Source organism: Lissotriton vulgaris, chromosome 1_1 (assembly GCF_964263255.1).
Source record: "Lissotriton vulgaris chromosome 1_1, aLisVul1.2, whole genome shotgun sequence".
NCBI classification, from domain to species: domain Eukaryota; kingdom Metazoa; phylum Chordata; class Amphibia; order Caudata; family Salamandridae; genus Lissotriton; species Lissotriton vulgaris.
Window position 1 is genome coordinate 250,592,820 of NC_141685.1, and position 5,155 is coordinate 250,597,974.

A 5,155-nucleotide genomic window follows, 5' to 3' on the forward strand; every position below is an offset into this window, starting at 1 on the left:
ATAAGAGAGGCTGCCCCCTACTGGGTTCCCCCACGAGGTCTAGGAACACACGATGACGTCAACCACCAAGATGCAAGAGGGAGGGTAGTGTACAACTGGGTCTACCAGCCATGGGATCGGAAAGATATCCTGACGTTCCGAAAATCTCTGCCCGATTTAAGTAAAAACCCCACTGCCTTCTATACCGAACTAGGTACAGCCTTAGGTTCAACGATTATGACCCTAGCCGACATTGATTTGTTTTTCGGGTTATGTCTGCCAGCTGATGTGTGGAAGCAAATCCAGAAAGTCGACCACCTTGAGCTGTTTGGACATACCTGGTCACAACTTGATGGCATAGATGGACAACGAGAACCTGGACAGAAGCCTTTGAAACCCATTTTAGAACTCCCATACAAAATTGTGCAGAAACTAAAAACCCTGATCCCAGAAAAGAAAGTGAACTGGTCGATAGTAACGGCCTGTCGTCAGAAACCCCAGGAAGACGTATTGGAATACTTCTCCCGGTTTGAAACGGTGTTCTCCGATTACAGCGGCCAGGACATGACCACTGCAACCGGACACCATCTGTTTGTCCAGAACTACGTCAAAGGTCTGTCGCAGGAGGTCTCTCAGAAACTGCAGGCCCGCGAGAGTAGTTGGGCAGCCTCCAAACCTGTGGCTATCCTCCAGATGGCCCAATATTATGAGCACCAGAAAAATGAAAACGATAGAGCGACAGAGAAAAAGAAGAAAGACTTGAAGGAGAGGGTGATGATTGCGCAGTTGCAAGGGGTGACTGTAGGTCGAGAGCAGTACAAAGGGAATTACCAGACCAATGCCCCTAGGAATCCACCCCCTAAAGACCGTGCTCCCGCACTCTATGTTGGACGTAAAGATATTAGCGAAGACCAGTGTGCATTCTGCAAGGGATTCGGCCACTGGAAATCCCAGTGTCCAGTTCTGTTGGAGATGAACAGGAATAGGGACCCCAAAGACGTAGCGGGTGGACCGAGAAATAGAGGACAGGGACGAGAGTCCACGAACGGTACAAATAACGACAGATCAGGCAGACCGAATATATTTGACCGTCCCCGACAGAACCAGTGCCAACAGTCCGACTGCGACGATGCCCGCGACTTCGCATAGGACTGCCTAGGGCAAGGGAGGGATCCAGTCGAGCTCTATGTTGACCAGCACGGTCCTAATGTCACCGCTAAGGTCCTGGGTACGAAGTCTCCATTTCTGGTAGACACTGGCGCGACACGTAGTGCGTTATCTAAACGACTGATTCCAAGGGCACCCTTGTCTGGCTCACTTGTAACATCGATAGGTTTCGATGGAACGCCCTCCACTAACCCTTTGTCCACACCGATCTCCTTTGACCTAGAGAACAACACCACTGACACAACGTTTTTGTTTTCTTCCAATACCCCTGACGCCATTATGGGACTTGACTTGCTAAAACATTTCCGAGCCACCATTAGATGTTCACAAGACAGAGTTCGAGTCTTTCTGTATGACAACCCGGTTCTACTCAGACATTTTCCTTCCCGACGCATGTTTTCCATCACTGACACTGACTCGTCCCTACTTGACGCTCTGCCTCCGTATCTGTGGGCCAAGACTGATTCGGACGTAGGACGCATGATGATTGACCCAGTGCACATAACTGTTCGACAGGACGCAATACTCCCAAAACTCCCACAATATCGGATATCGCCCGAGGGCGAGAAGGCATTGGTGAAGATTATTCAGTCCCTGATAGACGCAGGAGTGGTAGAGGAAGTGGTTAGCAATGTTTGCAACAGTCCTATCTTACCCATCATAAAGAAACAAGGAGAGGGAGATGAGAAAGCGTACCACTTCATCATCGACCTTCGAGAGGTCAATAAAGTAGTTGTACCTCAGTACCCCGTGGTCTCGGACGTCACCACTATTCTGACTTTGATTCCTTCTACTGCCACCACCTTCACTGTCATTGACCTCAAAAATGCTTTTCACTCTATCCCCATCCATCCAGACAGCCGATACCTCTTTGGATTCACCTTGAAAGCCCGCTCATATAGATTCTGTCGAGCACCCCAAGGCTACACAGAAAGCCCCAGCATCTACAGTCAGGCCCTCAAGAGACAACTGGACGAAGTCCAGTTACCCGATGGAGTGGTGTTGATACAATACGTCGATGACATCCTTTTGGCGGCCGATACCACTCCACTTGCAGTCACAGCCACCATCCAACTCCTGCACTTCCTTGCGGAAAATGGCCACAAGGTCTCCAAAAAGAAGCTGCAATTCTGCCAACCCCAGGTCACTTACCTAGGCCACCTCCTGTCCAAAGATGGAAGGAAACTTACTCCTGACCGAATCCAAACCATTCTAGAGACCCCTGTCCCTAAGACTCAGAAACAAGTCCGCTCCCTACTAGGCCTCACTTCCTTCTGCTGACAGTGGTTACCGAATTTCAGCCTCATCGTGAAACCGCTGCTTTCTCTGCTGGCCAAAGATGTTCCCTTCCCACTCCCTTGGACCCCTGAATGCCAATCCTCCTTCATAGAACTGCAAGATGCCCTTTGTTCAGCCCCTGTTCTAGGAACCCCTGATTACACGAAGCCCTTCTCCCTCTACACTCACGAAAGGGAGGGATGTGCTTTGTCTGTCTTGACCCAGTCCATTGGCCCAAAGCAACGACCATGCGCTTACTTCTCTGCCACTCCTGACCCTGTAGCCAGAGCTTTGCCTGCCTGCCTTCGAGCTGTAGCTGCCGCTGCTATCTCTATCCGACAGAGTGAGGGAATCGTACTCTCGAATTCCCTCACAGTGTTAGTACCCCATGCGGTTGACACCCTCCTGAACCAAACTAAGACGCAACACCTGACGAGTGCACGACTGACTGGATACGAATTGACTCTGCTTGCACCCCACATCACCCTGAAAAGATACACCACATTGAACCCGGCAACTTTGTTGCCCCTACCAGAGAACGATCCCAATGTGTCCCCTGTACATGACTGTGTGACCCTCACGGACGAACAGACCAGGAGTAGGGTTGACCTCAGAGACACAGCTTTTCCTGACCCTGACGGAGAGCTGTGGGTGGACGGTTCTTGCATCAAACTCCCCGATGGCACTACCTCAGCTGCTTATGCAGTCACCACAGCCCGAACTGTAGTAGAGACAGCCCGCATCACACAACGATCTGCACAGGCAGCAGAACTGATTGCCCTCACACGAGCATGCATCCTGGTAGCAGGAACCACAGCAAACATTTACACCGACAGCCAGTATGCCTTCGGGGTGGTTCACCACTTTGGGCTCCTTTGGAAGGAGAGGGGATTCTTGACCTCGCATGGCACCCCCATCTTACACGAAGATCTAGTCTCCGCCCTAACCGAAGCAGTCCTTCTTCCCAAGCAACTTGCAGTAATAAAATGCCAAGCGCACAAAAGGGTGACAGACATCATTGGACAGGAGAATGCACTAGCCGACATGACTGCCCGAACCACAGCTGAGAATAGGACGACAACACGCATGTACATGACCAGGTCACAAGCCGAGAAATTGGACAGGCGCTAGGGAAACTATTAGGGACATCCAAATGGCCAGCTCACAACACGAATTGACTGAATGGGCACGGGTGGGACTGAAAGACGATGAAGGCTGCTGGCGAACAAAAGACACGAACAAATGGTTGCTACCTGACTCATATCTGATTCCCATACTGATTATTGCATACTCCCTGCACACACAGGATCAGCCCCTATGATCGAACTTGTCTCCAGAGTTTGGCACAACGACAAGATCACAGACTCCGCCAAACGTCTGGTCCAACAATGCTTGATATGTTTGCAACACAACCCTGGGAAAGGAACTGTAGTACCCCGGGGACGGTTTGGGGTTCCCAATCCCCCGTTTGAAGTCCTGCAGATGGACTACATCCAGCTAGACATATGCCAAGGCCTGAAGTACGTACTTGTTGTGGTGTGCGCATTTAGCAAGTGGGTGGAAGCCTATCCAACCCGTGACAACACTGCCATGGCCACCGCAAAGGTACTACTAAAGGAATTCTTCCCTCGTTACGGCCTCTGTCGAATTTTGTGGAGCGACAATGGCCCCCACTTCGTAGCCGAAGTTATCCAACTCATCCTGAAGGGGTTGGGTGTAAAACAGAAGTTCCATGCAGTCTTCCACCCCCAATCTGCGGGACTAGTTGAACGACACAATGCCACTCTGAAACTAAAACTGGCTAAGATAGTGGCTACTACAGGACTGAAATGGCCAGACGCACTCCCACTGGCATTGCTATTGATGCGTTCCACCCCCACCAAACACCACTTGACACCATACGAGGTCGTTTTCGGCCGGCCCATGAGCGTCTGGTCTGCACCAAAACCGACTTCCATTCATGACGTCCCAGACGTCCTAATGTCTGATTACTTGTATCAGTTGACTAAAACACTGTCTGTTATCCACCAACAGGTGCTGCATGCCATTCCTGACACTTCCAGGGGTCCCGGACACAACCTGCGACCCGGGGTTTTCGTCCTGATCCGGAATTTCCAGCGTGCCAAGAGTCTGGAACCCCGGTGGACGGGCCCCTGGCAAGTCCTACTCACCACCCGAACAGCTCTTCGAGTGGAGGGTAAAAGGAACTGGGTGCATGCGCACCAGACTAAGAAAATCTCCCCGACTCTGACGACGACCGAAGACGTGACCACCCAGGAAGAGCTCCTGAACAAAGACCGGCCACCCTTGAACTGTTATCCTGATACAGAGACACTCGAATTAGCAAAATATCCCGATCCTACTGTGCCGCCCAGAGAAGGGTATAACTTGCGATGAAAGGAGGGAGTTTCGGCTAAGCAGACCATTGACTAAGTCGTAAATCTCAGAGCGGCGGCCTAACACTACTAAGGCTGCCAGGAGAGAAGCCAGACGAAGTTTGTGGTTCTGCCCGCTACCGAGCTCCCTTGAAGATGATGGAAGCGCCCGATAAGAAGATGATGGAAGATCCCGGCACGAAGATGATGGAAGCAACCGGATATCCGAAGATCCGCTACAGAAATCCAAAGACTGACAAAATCCACAGTTCAAAGACTATTGCACTTTTTATCGCCCTCCTCTTTTGCCTCCTCCTCATGACCACCCTCTGGATTGTGGAAGAGAACGCACCAGC